Raw genomic sequence first — 26,780 nt, forward strand, 5'->3', positions numbered from 1 at the left:
ACTAAGTGATAAAAGGAGAAAAGCAACAGGATGATTTGCATTTAGACTCAGGAAAAGCAGATGCTAAAGTCCATGGCCACGTACCACCGACTAAGAAAGAAGCAGGCACGAGGCCCCGTTCCACAGGGCACTTCCTGCAGCCAGTGGCATAGGACAAGTAAAGCAGAGAGATAAAGATTGGAAAGAACAAAGCAAGCTTTCATCATTTGTACATGACACGATCATCTGCACGGAAAATCCACAAGTTCCCGGCCACGGCCAGAGCACCCCTGGCGTCCACGGGGGCTGCCTGCCTTCCTTGCCAGGTCTGCGCCATGGCCAGTGCCTTCCTCAGGAGAAATTCATCTTCACTTGGGAGGGAAGAGGAAGGGAGACAAGGCCACAATAAAAAGGAGATGTGACTCCCATGTGCCCCACCTTTTGCTTGTGTGCCAGGCTTGCCCTGTGGCCCCGGCATCATCCTCTGTCACTCTGGCAGGCTGGACTGAAGACACACAGTGGTCCCATCCAGTTCAGGCCCACGTGTTGCCATGGACATGCCTCCTGATTCCAATCCACATGGAAGTGACGAGAAGAACACTTACAGCAACACCCAAGTCAAGCCTGTGAGGACAACTAAGATACCTCTAGGCTCCCAGCGCCATCACGACCACGAGTCTGTAGAGTTCCACCAGGACCCCCTGACCTAAAGCCAAACCAGCACAGCAAGACATGCTGGGGCCCGGCCTGGCAGTTCCAGGGGCAGCCTTTGCTTTGAATTACATTCACCAAGAGGTAAGGGCGTGCCAGGCAGGCAGCGTCTGAGAGAAGACGCACCCACAGACACACAGCAGCCTTGTGACCAGGCATGGTCAGACGAACGTCACCGCCCCTGTGTCTGCTGCCCTGCACTTCAGATGACTGCAGGGGAGCTGCTAGCTAACGAACACAGGTGACCCGGTCAATAAAACACGCAGAAATATGCATGCATAGAGCCCTTTACCTGTGTTCCAACAGGAGGAACCCCGTGCAGGACGTTTCAGAGCACAGCGGCTCCACAGTGGAAAAGGAGTCTGCAGCCCAGGCCACGGAGCACCTAGGGCCTCCTTGCCACCTTGATGAACTTATGAACGCACCAGATAGACAGACAGAAACAGCAGGCAGGAGGCAAAGTCCGCCTTCCAGCGAGGCGGCATCTGGGCCAGGCGGGGTCACCCAGAAACCGGGGAGCTGTGAGGGCCAGTGTTGAAATCTTCCTGGACAGGCCTCACTGCGTTGGCCTGCACAGGCTGCTTCTGACCCTGCCCAGTCCCTCAATATAAGAGCGCAGTTCTAGGACACTTTCCAAATCGCACACACACAGTTCAAGTCTTTAAGGCACACTCTGGTTCTGGGAGACTGATGATCAGGTAACTGCTCCGAAACCATCACACAGACATAATGCATACGTGTGTGTGTCTATAGGTACCTCTTTAGAACATGCATAAAAAAGGAAGTGTTTCTTTAAATGAAGTAGATCTATGTGTAGTGAAAGTTTCCCAAGACAAGTTAAAATCAGGTTTTGCCGAGAGATGTCATGACACGTAGGTGCATTTTTGGAAACCCTGTGTGTGTATGTATGTTCTTACATGTACTTTGTATAAACTCTAGAATGATAAACCACAAACCACTTATAGTGGTTCCCTCCAGGAAAAAGAGTGGCATTTGGGATGGAGTGAAGAATGCAACTTTAATTATTTATTAGATTTGCCTCTGTGTTTAAGTTTCATAAACATGTATTACTTCTATAATGAAAAGGTAAATATCAAATGGAAAATTAACTTGTGTGCACATTAACCTCCAATCCTCTGTCTCTGCAGTGGTTGGAACAGTACAGCCTTGTCCTGAACACTGATTTGTTTCTTAAGAAAGAAGCTTCCCTTGCAGAATACCTGACTTCACGAGACATAGCTTGGCAGATCAAAGTCTGAGCCCTTTGCTCTCGCCTCATATATATCACACTTTTTTTTTTTTTTTTTTTTTTTTGAGACGGAGTCTCGCTCTGTCACCCAGGCTGGAGTGCAGTGGCCGGATCTCAGCTCACTGCAAGCTCCTCCTCCCGGGTTCACGCCATTCTCCTGCCTCAGCCTCCCGAGTAGCTGGGACTACAGGCGCCCACTACCATGCCCGGCTAAGTTTTTGTATTTTTAGTAGAGACGGGGTTTCACCGTGTTAGCCAGGATGGTCTCGATCTCCTGACCTCGTGATCCGCCCGTCTCGGCCTCCCAAAGTGCTGGGATTACAGGCTTGAGCCACCGTGCCCGGCCTATATCACACTTTAGAGCACAAAGATAATTCCTCCTCCAACGCACAGCAAAGGTGTAAGAACTGCACAGTGACCTGGAACACCCACCACCTCCAGTCCCCCGTGGGCATGTAGCACGCTTGCTTCCAGAGGGAAGGCCGGCCCTCCTCGGCCCTCCCCTCCACCTGTCCTTCACTCGCTGTGTTAGGACCCTAGACTGCTGCTGGCAACACGTGCGGCCACAGCCACTGGGAGACACCTGTGGCTCCACTCCCCTCCTCCAGGGCATCTGCCACCAATCTCTGCAGCCCAGCACCCTCTCATGGGCGCAGGACCAGACTGGCACAAACCTTTGGCTGCCGTCAGGGCTGAACACGAATTCCCCAGAAAGAGGCCGGAAGCACAGAGGGAGGCCGTCTCCATCCGCCTCTGTCCTCCGTGCTCCTGAGACAGGTGTGAGTCACACCCTTCAGGCTCCCCTCGCTTGAGAACTCACGAACAGGGGGATCCCAGCCACAGGTCATGCTGTGGGTTTTAACCCGGAAAGAACAAGACACCACATACCTGCCTCACTTCCCCAGGATGCGTCCTAGGTCTCCTAAACTCCCAGCCCAGGGTGCCCTGGGGGCTGCAATGTGCCACCTGGGGGCTTACTCCTCACCCCCACCCTCTCCACGATGAGGCCTGGGCCCCCCTCCCCACCAGGCTAGCGTTCAGATAGACCCTGCAGGACGGTGGACTAACGCTCAGGACGGGGGCCCGGTGCTCCCTTACAGCTTCCCCCTGCAGCAGAGAACAAAGTCCCACCCAGTGGCTTCTCAGAGATCCACGGTTGGCCTGCAGGCCTGGGAGCCAGGCTCTCCTACAACGAGGGCAGAGTGAGGAGAGATGAGACCTGAGACAAATACGATGGAACGGCACCGTCCAGATACCTTTCGTTATCCAAGAAAGACTCAAGAACACTTTAAAATCCTCTTAAAATGTGTATGAAAAACGAGTGGCCCACCGCCGGCCAGTCCACTGCCTGCTGTGACGGGGCCGTGGACCGAGGGGCCTGCAGCTTCCGAGGAAGCCACCCCAAGTGATGTCACCGGATCGGCCCAATGGGGCCCTTGCAGCACCCAGACCCACGAGGAACCTTTCTTGAAGTTGGAAGAGTGAAGTCCCTTATCAGACAATGTTTGTTGCACAAAGAAAAAAAAATAGTAAGTAAAAATTAGAATCAACGAATGAAGTCCATTGAGCTGAGGCCCGGCCGCTCTCAGGGTTTTTCCCAGTGGCCTCCCTCTCAGGGCAGGGGTGGCTGTGACGGGGGCACGTGAGGACCCGGGAGCAGAAGACGCAGGCCAACCTCGGAGCACAGACGGGCATCCGGGGGCCGTGTGAGCTGAGCCTGAGCCTGTATCCTCATCTGAAAAACGCAAACAACAGGGTTCGCTCCACAGGGATGGAAGGAAATGAAATGACGAGGGACTTTTGCAGCCTGGAGCTGGCAGGCCACCACGCTGACGCAGCACGGGCTTTGGTCCTCGCCCTCGTCAGCAAGTGTCCTCTGCAATTAGCCTTTTCTTAAAGAACCCAAAGGTTTTAGGAGCTGCTGGCATTTCAGTCCTGAACCTGGAGCTGGAGGCCATAGGTCCCTTCTCATCCTTCTAGGGCTGCCCCCACGAGCCCTGGCTCCACTCCCCCCACCCCATGCCCTCACCTGCTATCTATGCAAGAGCTGGGCTCCTGTGCCCACTTCCCAGACGGGTCACCAAGGCCCAGGAAAGCAAATGCCTTGCTGTGAATCATGCAGCAAGTCACACACTGGGCTCCACAAGCTCCCAGCCCGTGTGCTCTCCCCAATCGGGACTCTTCCTCTCTGATGGAGAAGGGCCGGGGCTCAACACACGGGTCAGGCTAGCAGGTGGCCGTGTGTGAACACGGCTGTTCCACTCATGACAGGCATTCCTTCCCCGCAGTCCTCAGCGCTGGGGGGTGACTAGCCCCAATAAGGCTACCAGCTCTGGATGTCACCAAATTCACCCCAAGCCCTGGTACTTTGTGCTTTAGGGCACAAATGAAGCTTGCCAAGTGCCTCATACATGCCTTGGAAATCTCACTCCAGCTTTGGGACACACACACATTTTTCCCACGTAATTTAGGCTCTGAAGTGCTCAGGTCTTCCCGCACATGGAATGTCAAAGTGTCCCTGGGGAGCTTGGGCCAGCGGCCTCCTCCGAAGGCTGTCATCCCTTTGCTCTGCTGTTACAGGAACGTGCTTCCATGCGGGTGGGCACTGCTCTGTCCTCCGGGGTCTCCAGCACACCGAGCCGTGCGACGGCGACGGAGAGGCCGTGCAAACACCCGGCAGGCAAATCGACAGACGTGTGGCTTTAACATGGTACCGGTCGGCTGGGTTTGAGGGTTTGGTTGTTGTTGCTTTTTGAGTCTGCTGTTTTGTAGAAGCACGTATTTTTCACAGAGGGAATCAGATGAAACTGAAAACGCAAGCTCTAACGAAGCTTATGTGGCACGGTTTTTTTTTTCGTCATTTTCTGAGATGGAGTCTCGCTCTGTCACCCAGGCTGGAGTGCAATCTTGGCTCACTGCAAGCTCCGCCTCCCGGGTTTACGCCATTCTCTTGCCTCAGCCTCCTGAGTAGCTGGGACTACAGGTGCCCGCCGCCACACCCAGCTAATTATTTGTATTTTTAGTAGAGAGGGGGTTTCACTGTGTTAGCCAGGATGGTCTTGATCTTCTGACCTCGTGATCCGCCCGCCTTGGCCTCCCAAAGTGCTGGGATTACATGCGTGAGCCGCCGCGCCCGGTATGGCACGGTTTTATAGGAAACTTTCCGTTAAAGTGTAACAGACACAGAGAAGTACATAAATCTTCAGCGTGCGGCTGGATGAAATTCCAGAGAGGATCCACTCTGACCAGCAGCACCCAGATCAAGAAACGAGTCCCAACTACTTTGGGAGGCCAAGGCAGGCAGATCGCTTGAGCCCAGGAGTTCAAGACCAGCCTGGGCAACATGGCAAAACCCGGTCTCTACAAAAAATAAAAAAGTTAGCCGGGTGTGGTGGCACATGCCCGTGGTCCCAGCTGCCGGGAGGCTGAGGCGGGAGGATCCCTTCAGCCCAGGAGAACTCAAAGCTGAAGTGAGCTGAGCTCGCACCACTGCACTCCAGCCTGGGAGGCAGAGTGAGACTCCGTCTCAAACAAACAAACAAACAAACAAACAAAAACGGGAAGTGAAGGGAAGGGAGGGGAGGGGAGGGGAGGGGAGGGGAGGGGAGGGACAGCAACAGACCCTCGCCAGCCCTTGAAGCCCCCCAGGCCTCCTTTGCCTCCTGCCAGGGCAGCTGCGCCTCCTGCTCCCCTGCTAGGTCTGTCACTGCGCTGCACGCCTTGCACATGTGCTGACCCACTGCGCTTCTTCCACCCAGCATGTGCCTGTCGGCTCGTCCAGGCGGAGCGGGGCTGTCTCCACGCACCTCATTCCATGCTGCTCCCCTGGGCATGTACACAGCAGTGTATTCACCCAGTCCACCTCCGCAGGGCACACGGGTCTGATGAACACAGAGCCGGTGATGCCCTTGGGCCTGGCTGTGGGTTCATGTCCCAGAGCAGAGCAGCTGGGTCACAAGCCATGGGTTTGCTCCACTTTGGAAGATACCGCCAAAGTTTTCCAAAAAGAGGTCAAGTCACAGCCACCATGAGGAACAAGCGTCCCATCGCACCCCATCGCGCCCCATCCCACCTCCTCACCAACTCTGGCCTTATCTGACTCGTTGGTTTTAGCCAATCCACTGACTGTGGAGTGATACAACATTTCTGGGTTTAAATGTTCATTTCTCTGATAACCAATGAAGTTGCCTTTTCAGATGTTTGTTAGATATTTGGGCACCTTTCGAGAGGTACTGGTGCAAGTCATGGGCAAATGTTTTGCTACAGATTTCGATGTTAACACTCACCAGCTTGGGCAGGGGGCTGCAGTGCGGCACCGTCTGTTTAGTTCTGCCATCTCTCCTCCCTCCCAAAAGTGATACATGCGGCGCTACCACTGACAGTCATCCAGTTTTGTGAATGTCAAGTTACTCATCCTGGAAGCTTGGTTGTAAATCTGATTCGGGTTGCTCTGCAGCCATTACTAGCCCCCAAAGACACACTGTTTCCAACCTGTCCTTCTTCCCGTTCTTTCCCCCAGATCTCGGCTGTTACAGAACCGTGATTCCCTGTCCCCAGAAAAGGGACCAAGGAGGTCAAACTGATTTCCACCTTCATCTTCTCGAAATGTCCTCTTTCTGGGAGAGGTCTGCTGATGCCTGGTGCACCTTGGCCAGTTTCTCCCCTAGAAGCAAAACCTCGTCCACAGCACAAGCCCACGTGCGCCACGTCCTGCACCTGACAGATTAGAAGCCCCCTGGCCCCCCAGCCCTTGCTGGTGGCCTTCCCACAGCCCTGTGGCCACGGCGGAAGCCCCATGCCCTCCTCTCAGCCCTGAGTACAGTCCCACAATAGCCAAAGCACACACAGAAGAGTGGGAACGCCGGGAATGCCGTGAGAGCCGAACTGGGGGGTGCAAGACAGTGCAAGTTTATTTTGCACAGAATAGCAATTTGCAACAATTTAACAGTTTAAACCACAGGCAAAGTATTAAATCAACAATGAGCAAACCCAGCAAGTAAACGTTTGTGAATTCAGAATGTTAGAGGAGAGCTCGGAGTGCCACAGCTGGGAGCTGCCACTGTGTCTTTACAGTATCGTTAGTAACTTTATAGTATCTGCTATCAAATAAGCGATCTTAATAAAACAATCCTGAAGAGACACTAGGCTGGGCACGGTGACTCAAGCCTGTAATCCCAGCACTTTGGGAGGCCAAGGCGGGCGGATCACGAGGTCAAGCAATAGAGACCATCCCGGCCGACATGGTGAAACCCTGTCTCTACTAAAAATACAAAAATTAGCTGGGCGTGGTGGCGGGCGCCTGTAGACCCAGCTACTCGGGGGGCTGAGGCAGGAGAATCATTTGAACCCAGGAAGCGGAGGTTGCAGTGAGCCGAGATCGTTCCACTGCACTCCAGCCTGGGCGACAGAGTCAGACTGTCTCAAAATAAATAAATAATAAAAAATAAAAAGAGACACTAAATGCAGTCATTTTAATTTAAAAACTAAGGAGGCATTCAGCACCCGGCTCAGACGGTCAGCAGCGCTGTTCGAGGTCAGCCATGACTGCCTCTCTGAAAGCTCGAGCTTGGCACTGGCCACGTCAATCCTGCTCATGTTTGTTTTCATCAAATGGCAGCTGTCAACACACCCTGGGTTGTGACTGGGAGGCAGGAGGCTAAATCACCTGCCTACCCAGAACTGAGCCTGTGAGTTACACCTGGAAGCCTCAGAACATCAGGGATGAGATTTGATCTCTGCCGACAGTATTTGGAGGAGAGACGCCTCCCAGGTCGAAAGCAGCCACGGCGGGAGAAGGACACGGGGTCCAGGCCCACCTGGAAGGGACCTGCAGCCTCATCAGCCGCAGCAGCGGGCCTGGGAATGGGGGCGGAACACACGGGAGCAGTGGGCAGGGGCCCTATGAGGACGGGCCGCAGGAGCACAGGAGGAGCTGCCCATCCCCGGGCCCACCCAGTGACTCAACGGCCAGGCAATCCCCTGCTCTCGGCCAAACCCAGGGCTTCCTGAGGAGAGCAGCCCCCAGGAGCAGGGCACCGACCCCCAGGAGCAGGGCACCCTCCAGCAATAGCCAGCTGGGCTCCCCACGGGGATCGTGTAGCTGTCCCCAGGCCACAGGTCTGCCCCATCCCACAGATGGCTCCCAGTCGGTCTCCAGGAGAGAGATGGACTTCCTGGGCTGCTAACAGAGCCAGGGCAGCCCTATGAAGTGACCCCCATGTCAGCTGTGCCCGGGCAGGCGCCTCAGCCCAGCGGCATTTGTAGCTCAGCCCCTTTGAGCTCAGCTCACCCCTCGCAGGAAGAGAACAAAGTTACCTGAACTTTACCATCTGGGTTTTGGACAAATTAGAAGAGACCATAATAAATATTCTGTTGGTCACAAGCAAAGGTTAAAATATATACCCTTTAAGAAAAATTAATCAACAAGGTATCAAGGTCCAACACTGACCCCAACACTGGACACACACACACACACACACACACACACACACACACACGGCGCCTTGTGTCAGGCGGCCTCACTGCCCACTTACCAAGGCACAAGGTTAGCAGAGCCAGTGGGAACAGCTGTCCTCAGGGCTTCCGGCTGGACAAGCCTGAAAGTGAAAGGCACACATGTCAACGTGCTTGCGTAGGACTGGAGAGACGCCGTGTGACCAAATACGTGTGGCCACTTCAAAACCCGAAAGGCTGCATGCCAGGGAGACTGACAAGCACGCATTAACATCCTCTCCTGATCCAACACTCCGTAACTTAAACATCAGGGTCAAGGCCATTCAGGGCGTTGCTGTCGCACTGCTTGCCACTGCCTGGCCAGGAGGCCCAACAGATGGCTCATAAATGAACAGTCCCGGAGCCACCAGAGGTCACGCCCCAGGACGGACACGGGGAAGCCACCTGCAGGCTCCTGGAAAGGTGGGGCCACCGCGGATGCCACGGCTCCTGCGACAGGTACACCAGCCTTACATGCACTCCCGCTGCTCCCCAAAGCCCTGCCAGCCGCAGCCCTGGGCCGCTCCAAAGTCCAGCCCAGCCGCCCCAGCAGACCATTAGCCTGCCTGCCCGCAATCGGGAAAAAGCCCGTGTTTGCTCATTTGTGTTACATTGTGGTAAAATATACATCACATAAAATTCACCATTTTTAGGTGCGTGGTTCAGGGGCTTTACGTCCATTCCCACTGCTGTGCAACCATCACCCCTGTCCATTTCCAGAACTTTCCCATCTTCCCAAGCAGAAACACTGTCCCCATTAAACACCGACCTCATTAAACACCATCCCCCCAGCCCCTGGCACCCACCATCCCACTTTCTGTCTCTGAGTTAACCACTCTAGGGACCTCATATAAGTGGAATCACACACATTTGTCCTTATGTGACTGGTTTATTTCACTTAACATAATGTCCTCAAGGCTCACCCACTTGGTGGCAGGTGTCAGAATGTCATTCACATTTAAGGCTGGATAATATTCCACTACAGACACTATGGACTGAATGTTTGTATCCCCCAGCCACAAATTCATATGTTTTTTTGAGACAGGATCTCGCTCTGTCACTCAGGCTGGAGTCACCGTGGCACAATCACGACTCACAGCAGCCTCAGTCTTCTGGGCTCAAGTGATTCTCCCACCTCAGCCTCCCAAGTAGCTGGGACTACAGGTGTGTGCCACTATGCCCAGATAATTTTTTTTTAATTTTTTGTAGAGACAGCATTTCACTATGTTGCCTAGGCTGGTCCTGAACTCTTGAACTCAAGTGATCCGGCCGCCTTGCCCTCCCAAAGTGCTGGAATTACAGGTATGAGTCACCATGCCTGGTCCAAATTCATACATTGAAATCCTCCCTGCTAATGTGATGAAAATTTGGAGACAGGGCCATTGGCAGGGGATTAGGCCAAGAGGGAGGAGCCTCAAAAATGGGATTGGTGCCATTATGCCAAAAGACACAAGCCAGCTGCTTCCTGTCTCTCTGCCATATGAGGGCACAACCAAGGAGAGGCCCTCACCAGGCACCAAACCTATAGGCACCTTGACCTCGGACTTCCAGCCCCTAGAACTGTGAGAAATAAATGTCGGTTACTTAAGCCAGCCAGTCGGTGTTAATTTTTTTTATAGCAGCCCAAACTGACAAAGACAGTGTATATATCACATATTTTCTTGTATTAATCTTACAGTTCTAGCTTTCACGTTTAGGTCTATGATCCATTTTGAGATAATTTTTAAATATAGCATAAAGTAGGGTAAAGGGCCATTGTTTTTGCAGATAGGTGTCCAATATTGTCTTTGGGTGTTTGAAAGGCATTCCTCCACTGTCTTCAAATCGTATAGTTTCTGATCAGAAGCCAGTTCTCACTTTTGTCTTTGTTCCTCTGTACGTGACAGCGTTTGCCTCTGTCTACTTTTAGGATTCTCGGCAATTGGATGATGGTGTGTGTGTACTGGGGTGAACGTCTTCATGTTTCTTCTGTCTGAGATTTGTTGAGCTTCTTCGGAATGAGTGTTCATCAGATCCAGCCATTATTGTCCTCAAGTATTTTCTACCACGTGAGCCTCTTTTCTGGAAACCAGCTGTGTACGTCACTCTGCTCGATATGGTCCCACTGATGCTCTGTTCATTTTTTGGTCTTTCTTTGTGTTTCATTTTACAAAGTGTTGTGTCTTCAAGTACACTGATCTTTTCTTCTGCAATGTCTAATCCACCATTAATCCCATTCAGCATATTTTTCATTTTTAGAAGATTTATTTGGGTCTTTTTTCTTTGGATCTTTTTTCTTTTTGAGACAGTCCCACGCTGTCACCCAGGCTGGAGTGCAATGGTATGATCATGGCTCACTGCAGCCTCAACCTTGCTGGGCTCAAGCCATCCCCCTACCTCAGCTTCCTAAGAGCTGAGACCACAGGTGTGCACCACCACGCCCAGTTAATTTTTGTACTTTTCTGTACAGATGGGGTTGTCTAGGGTGGTCTTGATCTCCTGAGCTTAAACAATCCTCACACCTCAGCCTCCCAAAGTGCTGGGATTACAGGCGTGAGCCATGACGTCTGGCCCTGGGTCGTTTTTTCATATCTTCCATTTTTTCTTTATTTTTATCATATATTCCCTGACATTGAACACATGGAACATATGCCATCTTAACATCCTTGTCTGCTAGCTCCATCCTCTGGATAGATATAGTTCCCTTCCCTTCGCTTTTCTCTTCTTTTTTTTAACAGAGTTTCACTCTGTTGCCTAGGCTAGAGGGCAGTGGCATAATCATAGCTCACTGCAGCCTCAAACTCCAGGCTCAAGGGATCCTCCTGCCTCTGCCTTTGAGTAGCTGGAACTACAAGTGCACACCACTATACTCAGCTAATTATTTTTTTAAACAAACAAAAGAACACATATCTTTTTAGAGACAGGGTCTTGCTATGTGGCCCAGGCTGGTCTTGAACTCCTGGGCTCAAGTGATCCTCCTGCCTCAGCCTCCCAAAGTGCTGGGATTGCAGGTGGGAGCTACAGTGTCTAGCCTGGATGTTTCTAACCGTTGATTTTCCTCTTCTGGGTTTTCCGTATGGCAGTCACTTTTGCTTGGCTGCTGGGCACTGTGAGCTTGGTGCCTATGAACTTGGCGCCGGACGCTGGGTTTGCTACTGTCCTGCATCTCTGGGCTTTGTTCCAGGAGCAGTCAACCTAGAACCAGTCTGATCCTTTCGAATCTCGCTCGTAAGCTCTGTTTGGTGAGTCCCGAGCAGACCTTTGTAGGACAAACGTGGGTGGTGAGTCTCTCCCTCTGACCACTGAGCACACAGACCCCACCCTGTGAACTCGGGGACTGTGCCACCCCTGCTCTCCCATGCCCCTTTCCCTCACCCAGGCAGCATCCACACGCCACCTGTGGTCAGCTCTCAAAGACTGGAAGGCCCCTCCTCAGCTCTCCAAAGCTGTTTCTTTATGCAACTCCCTCTTCTCCCATATTTTTCTTTGTACATTCCAGCCTTCCTGGAGCCCCTTAACTCCACACTGTCTCCACCAGGTCCTGGTTCCCCTCCCTGCCCTGTGGCTGGAGACTCCGCAGGTGACAAGCTGGGCTATCAAGGCCTCACTCCCCTTATGCCCCTCTCCGGTCACCGTCCACACAGCCTGCCACCAGTGTCTGAGGCCTGTGGCTTCATGCACTTTTGTTTGATCTTCTGGTTGATTAAGGTAGGCTGTGAAATTTGCCCTGTATCTTCCATCATGGCTAGAAGTACAAGCTGGAATCTTGCGTTTTTAAATCCAAGTTCTTGCTCATCCAGAATGGGCTTCTCCAATGGACTTGGCAGGTGTTCCCTCTCCAAGACACACTGACCTAGGTCTAAAGTGGAACCTCAGCTGCAGAGCGCCTGACTTGCAGAGCCAGCCTGACAGCCAACTCTTGAAGAGAACAAAAGCATTTGCCTTTTCTTTCTATCTCCAGATCATTTACTCTCAATGAAGGCAGCTCATTCAAAGTATATTTTCTGTGTCAGAATGCAATAGCAGGACTATCTGCCTGCTCACATTAAACTAGAAGGCAAGCCTGCAGTTAATCAGCAGAAAGAAGGCAGTGCTCCAAAGGCAGACCGTGTGCTGACAGCACCTGAGACACTCCTCCTCTGTTCATGGCCTCTTCCCAGTTTCTTCTTGACCTAGGTAGGTCAACAGCATCACCAGCAGCGGGTTGCCAATCTCCACCACTCCCAGCCACGGGTTCTCCCAGGCTCCTCTCAATACCCGAGAGAACTGGGGCCAAGGCAGCCACTGTGCACACAAGGAAGCCTTCCCGGGGGACCAGTAATTCTCAGTCACAGGGAGCAGATGGGGAGGGGTGCTCTGCACAGGGCAGGAAGGCAAGAGCCAGAACCACAGCGTTGCTGCTGCTCACTGCGGCCAGCCCAAGCAGCAGGGCTCCCTTCTCCCCGTCTGCCAGCCCTTCCCAATGCACTCAGTAAGGGCAAGGGTTCCCGAGGGTTCGGTCACGAGTCACTCAGGCTTCTAAGAGACCTTTAGAGGCTCTGGATGCACGTCCCCAGCCAGATCTGTGATTTACAAACATCTTCCTCCTTCCTGCGGTCGTCCTTTCACTTTCTTGATGGTGTCCTTTGAAGCACAAAAGTTTTAAATTTTGATCGTAGAAGCAACCTGAGAAAAAAGGGAGATTACCTTCAAAGGAGAGACGTGCTGACAAGGATTTCTTCACACAAAAAGATGCTGAGGCCAAGCAGAGGCTGACATCAAAGTTCTGAAAGAACACCACTGCCAACCGAGAGTTCTGCAACCAGCAAGCACGTCCCCCAAGGAGCAGGGAAAACCAGCATTTCCGGACAAACACAAAAGGGGTGGGTTCACCACCAGCACACTCTGACTAGAGGAATTTCTCACATACGTGCACTTCAAGGAGAAAAAGTGATCCCAGACGGGAAGTCTGAGATGCCAAACATAAAAGCAAAGAAAGCGGCAAGTGTGTGCAAATCTAACACAAAATGTAATCAGGCCGGGCACAGTGGCTCACGCCTGTAATCCGAGCACTTTGGGACGCCAAGGCACAAGGATCACTTGAGTTCAGGAGTTCGAGACCAGCATAGACAACATGGCAAAACCCTGTTATCCACAGAAAAAGAAAAAAAAAAGTAATAATCCAGCAATGTTTTGTGATATTCAAAAGTAAAAAAGAATTTGAATACACAGGCCGGGCGTGGTGGCTCACGCCTGTAATCCCAGCACTTTGGGATGCCAAGGTGGGCTATCACCTGAGGTCAGGAGTTCAAGACCAGCCTGGCCAACACAGAGAAGACCCATCTCTACTAAAAATACAAAAATTAGCTGGGCATAATGGCGGGTGCCTGTAATCCCAGCTACTCGGGAGACTGAGGCAAGAGAACTGCTTGAACCCAGGAGGCAGAGGCTGTAGTGAGCCAAGATTGCACCACTGCACTCCAGCCTGGGCGATAGAGCAAGACTCCGTCTTGGGGGGAAAAAAAGAGAATTTAAATATACAGCCTACTAGTTGTAAAGGGCATTAATGAAAGTAAGGATGCTCGCAGGTCCTTGGATATTCCCAAGTGTAAAAGGTACAGGTTAATTGCAGATTTGTTTAGTAAGAATGTTGTGCTTGTGGGGAAACCAATAAAAGAACAGAGTTGGCCGGGTGTGGTGGCTCACGCCTGTAATCCCAGCACTTTGGGAGGCCGAGGTGGGCAGATCACGAGGTCAGGAGATTGAGACCATCCTGGCTAACACGGCGAAACCCCGTCTCTACTAAAAATACAAAAAACTAGCCAGACATGGTGGCGGGCACCTGTAGTCCCAGCTACTCAGGAGGCTGAGGCAGGAGAATGGCATGAACCCGGGAGGCCGAGCTTGCAGTGAGCCAAGATTGATCGCACTACTGCACTGCAGCATGGGCAACACAACAAGACTCCATCTCAAAAAAAAAAGAATAGAGTCTATAACATCCAGACTGGTGGAGGGCAGAAAATGAAAGAATCAATAGTTGACTCAAAAAAGAGCAAGAAAGGAGAAGGAAAGGAAAAAAATCAGCACAGACCAAGAAATCAGCAAAATATAAGATGGTATATTTAAACGCAAATATCTGTAGCTACCTTTAAGGTAAACCCAATAAATGATCCAGTTACATTTTTTTAGTTATCAGACTTAAAAAAAGGACTGTCAAACTTCAATTAAAAAAAAATCCTCCAATCCATACACTGTCTACAAGAGACACTTTTAAGACTTAAGGCTGGGCGCGGTGGCTCAAGCCTGTAATCCCAGCACTTTGGGAGGCCAAGACGGGCGGATCGAGGTCAGGAGATCGAGACCATCCTGGCTAACACAGTGAAACCCCGTCTCTACTAAAAAATACAAAAAACTAGCCGGGCGAGGTGGCGGGCGCCTGTAGTCCCAGCTACTTGGGAGGCTGAGGCAGGAGAATGGCGTAAACTCGGGAGGCGGAGCTTACAGTGAGCTGAGATCCGGCCACTGCACTCCAGCCTGGGCAACAGAGCGAGACTCCGTCTCGGGGAGAAAAAAAAAAAAAAAAGACTTAAAGACACAGAAAAATTAAAAATAAAAAAATAAGAGACATGCAAAGCAAACAGTAAACAAAAGGCAGCTGGTGCCGCTATATTAATTCCAGACCAAGTCTGAAAGGCAGAAAGCATTAAAAAGTTAAGAAGATCATTTCACAGTCAATAGTCACTTCATTCATAAGGAAGATATAAAATTTTAAGTCTTTATCACCTAATAACATAGCTCTCAAGTATATAAAGCAAAACTTGATAGAATTGCAAGAAAAAATAGGCAAATCCACAATGCAAAAACAGCTGTAGACAAGACATAAACAAATGGGTATGACTGTGATCCAATAAAACTTTATAAAAGCAGGTAGCTAGCCAGGCTAAGCCTATGGGCTAAGGTTTGCTGACCCTTGGTATAGAAGATTTGAACAACACGATGAATAAACTTGATTCAATGAAACTACACACAACGCTGCCCCTACCACTGCAGAACTAGAATCTGTTCAAAGACACAGAACATTTTAAAATCTGACCATGTGCTGAGCCATAAGGCAAGCCGTAACAAGTTTCAGAAGACAGAGATCAAGCAGAGCAGATTCCTTCACCCCAAAGACACTTAAACTAGGGAAAAAAAGTAACAAAAAGTTATCTGCAAAAATCCTAGTCTGTTCAGAAGTTAAAAACAGTTATCATGGCCGGGCGTGGTGGCTCACGCCTGTAATCCCAACACTTTGGGAAGCCAAGGTGGTGGATCACTTGAACTCAGGAGTTCGAGACCAGCCTGGCCAGCATGGTGAAAGCCCATCTCTACTAAAAATACAAAAATTAGGCCAGGCGCAGTGGCTCATGCCTATAGTCTCAGCACTTCGGGAGGCTAACGCGGGTGGATCACCTGAGGTCAGGAGTTCGAGACCAGCCTGACCAATATAGTGAAACTCTGTCTCTACTAAAAATACAAAAAATTAGCTAGGCATGGTAGCAGGTGCCTGTAATCCCAGCTACTTGGGAGGCTGAGGCAGAAGAACCACTCAAACCAGGGAGGTGGAAGTTGCAGTGAGCCAAGATTGTGCCACTGCACTCCAGCCTAGGCAACAAAGCGAGACTCTGTGTCAAAAAAAAAAAAAAAAAAAATTAACCAGGCGTGATGGCGGGCGCTTGTAATCCCAGCTACTTGGGAAGCTGAGGCAGGAGAATCACTTGAACCTGAGAGGTTTATGTTGCAATGAGCCAAGATCACACCACTGCACTCCAGCCTGGCTGACAGAGACTCTGACTCAAAAAAAAATTTTTTTTAAAGTGATCAACTGTCAAAAAATTCAAAACAGGAATTCAAAAATATGTTGAACAAAACAGTAAAAAAAAAGAAATTCATGTCACAACATATAAGCTGCATGATGCAGCCTAAATAGTTCCTAAGGGGAACAGCAACCTTAAGTGTGGACTGCATTAGAACATTTTAAAATGCTAATAACAGGCCGGGTGCAGTGGCTCACACTTGTAATCCTAGCACTTTGGGAGGCCAAGGCGGGCGGATTGCCTGAGTCCAGGAGTTGGAGACCAGCCTGGGCCACATGGGGAAACTCTGTCTCTACTAAAAAAATACAAAAAATTAGCTGGGCTTGGTGGCATGCACTTGTAGTCCCAGCTACATCAGAGGCTGAGGCAGGAGAATCGCTTGAATCCTGGAGGTGGAGGTTGCAGTAAGCCGAGACTGCACCACTGCACTCCAGACTGGGGGACAGAGCAAGACTCTGTCTCAAAAAATAAATAAATAAATAAATAAATAAATAAATAAATAAATAAATAAAATGCTGAAAACAAATGACACAAGATGTATCTCAAAAAATTAGGAAAACAAATTTAGAAGAAGGAACAAAACAATCTAAAACTCAGAAATTAATAAGATAGAAAACATACAAAAAGCCACAAAGTTGGTTCTCTGAAAAGATCAATAAAATCAAGAGTTTTATCAAGAGAGTTGATGATAAAAAGAGAGGAGGCGCGAATCAGGTCAGGAAAGAAAGGGGAACAGGGTCCAGTGCTTCAGGTCTTTTAAAATCAGAGGCTACTGATGCCTCTTTGTAGCAATGAACTTAAAAATGTAAACTTAAATGGACAAATTCCTAAGAACGATAACAGACAAAAATATCCTCAAGAATAAATCAGAGGCGGAGAGGAAGAGAGGCTGATTAGCGGGTACAGATAAACACTGGATAAAAGAAGCAAGACTTAGAAATAAGACCCAGTGTTTACAGATCAGTACGGTGACTACAGTTTACAATAATCTATTGCATATTTCAAAATAGATAATGGAGAAGAACTTGAATGTTTTAAGCTTAAAGATAAGACAAATACTTAAGGTGACAGATGTGCCAATTTATACCAAATTGACCTTTACAAATTATGTGAATATATTAAACTATCACACTTATCCCCTCAAAATGGGTGAGTCATATAGTGGGTGAACTATATCTCCACAAAGCTGTTACCAAAAAAAGAAAAAAGAAAACCCAAAGAATACCATAATCGTTACAAAACTGAAACAGAAGTCGAACATCTACCACCAAAAAAATGATCACGCTAAGTTCAGAACGGTTTCACCAGTGAGATCCTACACTCTTGGTGTAGGGATTCCAATCGTCCATAAACTCTTTTAGAGAAGTAAAAAAAAAAAAAAACAAAAAAAAAAAAAAAGAAAGAAATACCTGGCCATGCTCAGTGCATCTTGAAGCTAATATAATCTTTTTGCCAAAACCTGACAAAAACAGGACGCGAAGGATAATTACAGAGCAGTCTCTCTCACGAGCATGAATGCCAGAAGCCGGAAGGAAGCTTGTTCACTGTGCCTGGCTTCAGTGCACTTCCAGACACTGAGTTTCTGCAGCGTGAAGGTTCGTGGCAGCCCTGAATCCAGCAAGTCTATCGGCCGCGTCTTTCTAACAGCCAGGGCTCACTTCCGGCGTCTGTGGCACATTTTGATAACTTTTGCAATCGTTCAAACTTTTTCAGGATTATTATACCTGTCATGGTGACCTGTGGTCAGTGATCTTTGATGTTCCTACCATAATTTTTTCAGTGCTGTGAACCGGGCCGCTATCAGAGGAGGAACTGAGTGGATAAAGGTCGTGCATGCTCTGAACTGCTCCGCCGACCGCCTATTCCCATCTCTCCCTCTGCCCCAGCTTCCCTATTCCCTGTTACACAGCAGTGTTGAAATGAGGCCACTTAATAACCCTCTGATGGCCTGTAAGTGTCCAAGTAAAAGGATGAGTCGCACGGTTCTCACTTTACATCAAAAGCTGGAAGTGACTAAGCCTGCTGAGGAAGGTGTGTTGAAAGCCGAGACAGGCCAAAAACTGGGCCTCTTGTGCCAAACAGTTGGCCAAGTGATGAAGGCAAAGAAAAAGTTCTTGGAGGAAATTAAAAGTGCTACTCAAGTAAACACACGAATGATAAGAAAATGAGGCCAGGTGCGGTGGCTCACGCCTGTAATCCCAGCACTTTGGGAGGCCGAGACGGGCGGATCACGAGGTCAGGAGATCGAGACCATCCTGGCTAACACGGTGAAACCCCGTCTCTACTAAAATACAAAAACAATTAGCCAGGCGAGGTGGCGGGCGCCTGTAGTCCCAGCTACTCAGGAGGCTGAGGCAGGAGAATGGCGTGAACCCGGGAGGCGGAGCTTGCATTGAGCCGGTATCACGCCACCGCACTCCAGCCTGGGTGACTGATCGAGACTCTGTCTCAAAGAAAAAAAAGAAAGAAAATGTGGTTCTCATACACAATGGAGTACTATTCCGTCATAAAAAAGAATGAAATTCTGTCATTTGCAACAACATGGATGGAACTGCAGCTCACTATATTAAGTGAAATAAGCCAGGCACAGAAAGATAAGTATAACATGTTCCCACTTATTTGTGGGATCTAAAAATCAAAACAACTGAACTCATGAAGATAGAGAAGAGAAGGCTGGGAAGGATATGGGGGTAGAGGGAGGTTAATGGGTACAAAAATTAGTTAGAAAGAATGAATAAAACCTAGTATTTGGCCAGGTGTGATGGCTCATGCCTGTAATCCTAGTACTTTTGGAGGCCGAGGCGGGTGGATCACTTGAGGTCAGGAATTTGAGACCAGTCTGGCCAACATGGTGAAACTCCATCTCTACTAATAATACAAAAACATAGCCAGGTGTGATAGCATACAGCTGGAATCCCAGCTATTCGGGAGACTGATGCATGAGAATCACTTGAACCTGGGAGGCAGAGGCTGCAGTGAGCCGAGATCGTGCCACTGCACTCCAGTCTGGGCAACAGAGCAAGACTCCATCTTAAAAAAAAATTTTTTTAATAAAAAAAGACCTGGTATAAAGACCAAATATTTGACAGCACAGCAGGGGGACTGCCAGGAGGTGATACTGGCTCCTCCCTCCCTAACCATCAGCTCCAAGCCCTGCCAGTCTCCTCACCAGGCACCTCCATGCTTAGCCACCAGTCTCTGGCCACAGGTGCTGCATCCACCCAGCTGTGCCCTTTGCAGGCTTTGGCTTCCTATGGCATCGCGATTGCCATGTCACTGCCCCGGCTTTGCAAAAACCCCTACCTGTATTTGGAGCCCCTGACCTGGCAACCTTCCCTCCTGTCAGCTGCTGCCAAGGAACCCCCTTGCCAGCACTGGCCTGCTCCTCAGTGCTCCTGAAAATACTGCTCACACGTCCCTGAGCCATGGTGCCCTCGCCCACAGGAGCCCTGCGCACCTGCACACCTTCACCTGTGGCTCTCCTCGCCTGTGCAACAAACTCCAGCTGTACACTCCAGGCTGGGCCTGGGGCCACAGAGTCATCAAACAACAGGCCCTTTTCTTCCTCCAAATGAGCTTATATAAGAAACTGGCGCTGGGCGCGGTGGCTCACGCCTATAATCTCTGCGCTTTAGGAGGCCAAGGCGGGTGGATCACTTGAGGTCAGGAGTTCAAGACCAGCCTGACCAACATGGTGAAACCCCATCTCTACTAAAAATACAAAAATTAGCTGGGCGTGGTGGCACATCCCAGCTACTTGGGAAGCTGAGACAGGAGAACTGCTTGAACCCGGGAGGTGGGGGTTGCAATGAGCTGAGACCGCGCCACTGCACTCTAACATGAGCAACACAGTGCAACTCTGTCTCAAAAAAACAAAAAACAAACAAACAAACAAAAATCTGGCAATCATAAATAGAGAAAAAAATTGCAATTGAAAGTTATTTGTTCAAGAACTGGAGACCAACTAGGAACACAGGAAGCAGAGAAGTGAGTCTCTGCGTCTGTATCAATGACACAAAAGCAGCTGTGCAGGGAACCCATCCGGCCCAGGCCCAGGCCTCCTGCACCCAGCCTCTGCGAGTTCCACACTACCAGAGGGGTCACAGTTGGCTGAGGGAGGTGGGGACACCATTTGAGGTCTAGCTGCAGGGTCACGGGAGCACGGCCGGCCAGCATAGACAGGTCAGGCGCCAGTTCCCTGCCTTGCTCAGCACCGCGCGTCACTGTACTGAAGCACATCTTCAGTAAAACCAGTGCTTCCCTTAAAGAGAATGCCACAGGGCATGAGTATGATGCTTTTGACAAAAAACAAAGGCATCACTGTTAACTCCGAGCTATCCCAGGTGAGGGGAGAAGGGAGACAGCAGAGACAAGGGGACAATTACACAAGCAGGAGACAATTACACAAGCAGCAGCCCAACGTGTGCTTTGAAAAGCTGACCCGGCTCGCCCCACACCCAAGGTCAGACCCACAGATAGCCCTGCCTCTGCATCCACCACCAGAGGACCCAGCACCCAGCACCAGGCCACCCAGCACCCAGTACCAGGCCACCCAGCATCCAGCACCAGGCCACCCAGCACCCAGCACCAGGCCACCCCAGCACCCAGCACCAGGCCACCCAGCACTCAACACCAGGCCACCCAGCACCCAGCACCAGGCCACCCCAGCACCCAGCACCAGGCCACCCCAGCACCCAGCACCAGGCCACCCCAGCATCCAGTGCCTAGGCACACAGCATCCAGCACCAGCGCACCCAGCACTGGGCCACCCAGCATCCAGTACCAGGACACCCCGGCTCCGCCTGCCCCAGGCCTCTGAAGGAGCAGGAGGCTGGGCCCCACATCCCGCAACAGCACAGCCAGCTGGGCGAGACCAGAGGCAGCACAGGAAGGGACTGTGTGGCTCCTTCGGATTAGGAAAGGGCCGAGCTCCGCACAGCAGAAAACAGGGACAAGGCTGAAGAGGCAGCACAGAAAGCCCAGAGTCACTCCCCACAGGCCATCGGAAACCAGTAAGCTCATTAGAAACCACTTATCTATGAGGCCAAATGCCCTCGGCAAGAGAGGAGGAGGAGGTGGAAGGAGGAGGGAGGAGGAGGGGGAAGGAGGAGGGAGGAGGAGGAGGGAGGAGGAGGAGGGGGAAGGAGCAGGGGAAGGAGGGGAAGGGGAGAGGAGAATGACGTCAAAGGGAGTGGCGGGGCTACACCTGTGACAGGCCCCCAGCCCTGGGGACTATCTGGGGAAGTCCAGGAAGCCCTGCGAGCTGAGACAGGGTGACTCATCTCTGGTGACAGAGGTAACCACCTGGCCAGATGCACCTCTTTAAAGAGAGAAATTCTTACACCCATCACAAACAGACCAAAACACTGGCTGGGCATGGTGGCTCACGCCTGTAATCCCAGCACTTTGGGAGGCCGAGGCAAGCGGATTACCTGAGCTCAGGAGTTCAAGACCAGCCTGACCAACATGGAGAAACCCGGTCTCTCTACTAAAAATACAAAATTAGCCGGGCACAGTGGCTTACACCTGTAATCCCAGCACTTTGGGAGGCCGAGGCAGGTGGACTCTCTGAGGTCAGAAGTTCGAGACCAGCCTGGCCAACATGGCAAAACTCTGTCTCTATTAAAAATACAAAAATTAGCCAGGTGTGGCAGTGTGCACCTGCAATCCCAGCTACTCGGGAGGCTGAGGCAGGAGAATCGCTTGAACCCAGGAGGCAAAGGCTGCAGTGAGCCGAGATCGTGCCACTGCACTCCAGCTTGGGCAATAGAGTGAAACTGCATGTCTCAAAAAAACAAACAAACAAACAAACAACCAGAATACTGACCAGAAGAAAATACCCGGGCTCACTATTCCTTATTGAGGACACTCGGGAAAAACTCAAGGACTGGCTGGGCTGAGTGACAAGGAACAGAAACGGCTCCCAGGGGCCCAGGGCCCAAGCTATGTCATCTGCAGGGGTTTTCCCCCAACTCATTTATGCAAGGAGTTCCTGCTTGTAAACAGGAGAGAAAATGTTATCCAAGAGGCTCAGAACCGCCCTCGGAGGCTCAGCGAGGACAGGCCCTCACCCTGGGGTCCCAGAGTGGGCAGGAGGCCGCACCACCATGGACTCCGGGCTCCTCCGGCTGATCACGGAGGTCCAGGCCATGAGGCCCTTGAGGCTCAAGGAGGAGGGTGTCTGAGGCAGGTCAGCCTCACGGTGGCCGTGAAGCACACGCAGCGGAGTGACCCGGGCAGGAGGCGCCGCAGGCCAGCGTCCCAGCCAGGAAGGGAAGAGCAACTCTGTATCACAGCTTCACAGTCTCCAGCAATTTAGTATCTGCCCTCTTAAGTTTCTAGGTGCTGATAATTCACAACTAAAGGAGGAGAAAGGTTGCTCTCTCCTGCCTTCCAGGCCTGTGTGGAGGTGTGGACCTGGTGTTGGGGCTAACTAGGAATCCTGCATCTCACGGGTGGCCCCACAGGACAAGCGAGGGGCTGTGACACTGGACACTACTCGGTGGCCAGCAGTTGCCCCCAGGCCCTTGAGGATGGAGGCAACAGGCAGAGCTGGGCAGCTACCTCCTTAAGCCCACCCAGGGGTACCACCCTAAGAGGCCAGCACCACCCCCCAAGACCAGGGCACCCGTGGCTGGAGGAGACCCAAGGGCTCTCTGACACATCCGGTGAGACTCGTGGAGGGGTGTTTGCTGTCGCAGTGATGGAAGGCATTGCTGGTTCTAAGAGAGGGGGCTGAAATGCACCCTTCACGGGTCTTACCAGACACCTGACCCCCAGGCTGAGAGCTGACTCCAACTCTGATGCAAATGCATGTACCTTGGTTTCACAGACACTGGATTTTCCAGGAATGAAACCTCCCATAACACACACCTCAGGGAGGAAGAGGAAGCCTGCCTTGGCCAACCCCAGCGAGGGACTGAGTCTACCCCCACCACCCTCTCACTGCAGCTTGAGCCAACAGGGACCACTTTATCTCCCAGTGCAGACGCGTGCAAGAGTTTCCAGATGGAAATACATGTCAATCTGAAATCCTGGGTGCAATCTATGAAATCTATTTCCATACTGAAAAAGAGACATCACAATGCTTTATTAATAACATGAAGCATTAATAACACATTCGCCAGACCCTGCTCTAAGCATTTTCCTGCATTACCTCCATTATGCAAAGGAGACTTGGGGCCCAGCAGGGCAGAGAATGACAGGCTGAGACTGACCACTCCCTCAGCCTGGGGCACAGGGCCCCCACGTGAGGGACTCACCCAAGGCACGAGGCTCTGCCCCTGCAGTGGCTTAGACCCTGGACCATGCCAGCATGGCAAACACACGTGAGCTGCAAATGCTAGCCTGTGTGCAACTTCACATGGCTAGAGGCCACATTCAAAAGTAAAAAGAAATTGGCAAAAAAATATTTTTAATAGGCCCGGCATGGTGGCTCACGCCTATAATCCCAGCACTTTGGGAGGCCGAGGCAGGTAGATCACCTGAGGTTAGGAGTTCGAGACCAGCCTGACCAATATGATGAAACCCTGTCTCTATTAAAAATACAAAAAATTAGCTGGGTGTGGTGGCGGGTGCCTGTAATCCCAGGTACTCAGGAGGCTGAGACAGGAGAATCACTTGAACCCAGGAGGCAGATGTTGCAGTGGGCCGAGATCGTGCCATTGCACTCCAGCCTGGGTGACACAGCAAAACTCCGTCTAAAAAAAAAACTAATAATACATTTTATTTAACTCAGTATATCCAAAATATTATCATTTCTACATGTAACAATATAGAAAAATATGAATGAGATCACTTACATTCTCTTTCATATTAAGCCTCTGAGATTGGCGTGCATTTCACGCCAGGAGCATATCTCAGTTCCCACCAGCCATGTTTCCAGCATGCCTCTGTGGGCTGCGTGGCTCATGCTGTCTGCCCCAGACAGCACAGGCTGAGATACGACAGGTTCTCTGAGGGCGACATCCTTCCCACATCCCTTTTCTGTTTGCATGTTAAGAATTTTAGAAGTTTTTAGCTTCACCAACCCTTTGCCTTCTAAAGTATTTATAGTGGTTAATTTCTCCACTTGAGGCAGGTGCAGGGGCTCAATACTTTATGTATGTGTTTTCATATAAAGTATTTCTTAATTTAAGAAAAAGTTGACCCACTCCCCAAAAGACAATGTAATCACAAGGCACAAAATAGAAATTATGACAAAGTTATTAAATACTTCCAGTTTTCTTCCTCTTGCACAAAATTTGGAAGGAGAAAAAACTGATCCTTTGCTGGAAATAAATACATAAGTGACAAAGTAAAAACTATTAGCAATTACTATCACTTCCTTCTCAATTTTCTTTTCTTCCAAAAAAAGTTCTTACATTTATTCTCATTCATTCTCTCTCTCTCATTTTCTCTCTCTTCCCCCTCCCCGGCATTAAGAATGACCAACTTGTAATCAAACCACCAGCCTCAAACCAAATCTTCCTTGCTACGAACAGTTAACATACTGCCACCTGTCATGTGTTCAATTCATCACCATGTCAAACACACTTGACTGGAAACATCCAGGGACCAACACCCAGCAATAAGCCACCTGCCCACTTAATGCCAGTGAGCAGGAGACGTCCAGCACCTGTCTCTAGGCGTGTCCTTGTTTCCACTTTGGGGAGATATATGTGAGTGGAAATAACAAGGGTAATTGGCAAAATCATTGTGAAATGAATCTGTCCTACCATCAATGTGATCGCAAATTCTGAAGCTGATCTGCAAAAGGCCACAGACATAGCTGTGACCCATCCCCACACTCAGTGGCAATACCACGGGGAAACGGGCAGCTACCGTCTCTGAGTCGTCAGAATCCCGGCCAGGGAAGCTGGACGGCCCCCGGCACTCAAGATCAAAGCTGAGCTCCTGGCAGTAGAGACCTGCAGAGGCCCTTTCCCATCTTCCTGCCAGTGACTCACAAAGGCAGCCCTCGCATACCTGAGAAAGTGGCACGAGAACAAGACAAGAACAGGCTGACCAGGAGCCCCACCCCGCCCCTGCAGATGCCTCTCCGGTGTGCTCCGCAGGAACGGCAGCCGCCCCTGCCACTCCCAGATCTCGGGCTCTAGGGGATAACAGATGCTGCCCTCAGCTGTGCTGAGCCATGAAGTGATTCAGCAGCAGGGGAATCGGATGCTGGTCCAGGAACGCAGCGCCAGCCTGGGAGGCCACAGACACACACCAGTCTCGTGGGTGCAGAGGGCCGGTGCCAACTGATGTCAAAGCTCAAGTCCACAGCCTGAGTTTCCACAGCGCTCCCGAGATGCCCGGGGAAACAAGAGATGCAGGGCTGTGTCCTCAGCCCTGGGGTCGTGCTACCCTGTTCTTCAAGAATAAACAGTGAGAGAGATGGGCAGAACCCACGTCTTCTCAGCTCCACCCCAGGAGCGTAGGGAGAAGCCCACACGCCAGGATGCGGGGACATGGGAGCTCACGGGAACCAAGAGCACCAGGTGCCCGGAGGTCCTCAGGCCAGCTCAGGACAAAGGCGCAGAGCTCAGGCTGTTGCTTCTAGATTGCTCTGCTTTTCAACGGGGGGCTCACTGATTGCAGTCACTCTTCCCTAAGTGCCATCCTCCCCGGGCAGCCCAGCCAGGACTCAGAATGCACGCAGCCACACACAACACGGCTGCCCCGACACACACATGGCACAGCAGTTCCACGTGCCACTGTGCCATCGACAATGCATTTTCACACGTGCAGCCTCACAAACTGCTGAGGAAGAACAGACAAGGAGACAAATGGGAAGGCGAGCAGTGCAACGGGAACTGAGGCGGGCAGGCCACAGAGACAGAGCCGCAGCGTGACTCCGTTGTGTGTTAAGAGTGTGTGTATCTAACTCACACTCGGGATAGGAGCAGGCCACCTCGGCAAAGTGACATCCAGGTCGAAGTCACCAGGCAAAAGGAGAAAGAGTGTTCCAGGCAGGCTAAGGTCCCAGGCAGAGTGTGGCCAGTGGGGCAGCTTGAAGACGGGGTGTGGGGGTGCATCAGTAGGCGTCGTCACGGGGGGCTGAGCAGGCAGTGGCGGGGAACGTGCGGGGCTACCGAAACACTGCCTCTTGTGCTGCAGGGAACGAGTGTGATGGGAGCTGAACTGAAGCGACCCTCATGCAAGGTCACGGGCAGACCTGGTCGAAGGTGAGGCTGGCAGTGGGGCAGGGAGTGGGCAGGAGGAATCATGAGGGTCAAGGAGCCATAGATGGGGAAGGGGGTGAAGGAGATGGAGGAAGGGGGTCATTTATAGGGCCCAGGTTTCTCTCCTGGACACCAAGGGAGACAGAAGACAGAGCAGACAAGATGGTGGTACCAGAAGAACGGATGGGAGTGGGCCTGCTGGGAAGATATCCTCAGCCAGATCTCAAGAATAGCACCCTTTTCAGCCAGGCGCGGTGGCTCAGGCCTGTAATCCCAGCACTTTCGGAGGCCAAGGCAGGCGGATCACCTGAGGTCGGGAGTTCAAGGCCAGCCTGACCAACATGGAGAAATTCTGTCTCTATTAAAAAT

At 51.1% G+C, this 26,780-nt stretch overlaps 1 protein-coding gene across 1 annotated transcript in view; it reads right to left on the minus strand.

Annotated features, from left to right (window-relative positions):
* Positions 1-26,780, minus strand: part of AGPAT3 (1-acylglycerol-3-phosphate O-acyltransferase 3) — a 119,375-nt gene that overhangs the window by 78,177 nt on the left and 14,418 nt on the right. The window contains exon 2 of the mRNA XM_025379131.1: positions 8,473-8,535. The gene's annotated coding sequence lies outside the window, so the exon portion shown is untranslated. The remainder of the gene's footprint in view (positions 1-8,472; positions 8,536-26,780) is intronic.

This window comes from Theropithecus gelada, chromosome 3 (assembly GCF_003255815.1).
Source record: "Theropithecus gelada isolate Dixy chromosome 3, Tgel_1.0, whole genome shotgun sequence".
Classification (NCBI taxonomy): Eukaryota; Metazoa; Chordata; class Mammalia; order Primates; family Cercopithecidae; genus Theropithecus; species Theropithecus gelada.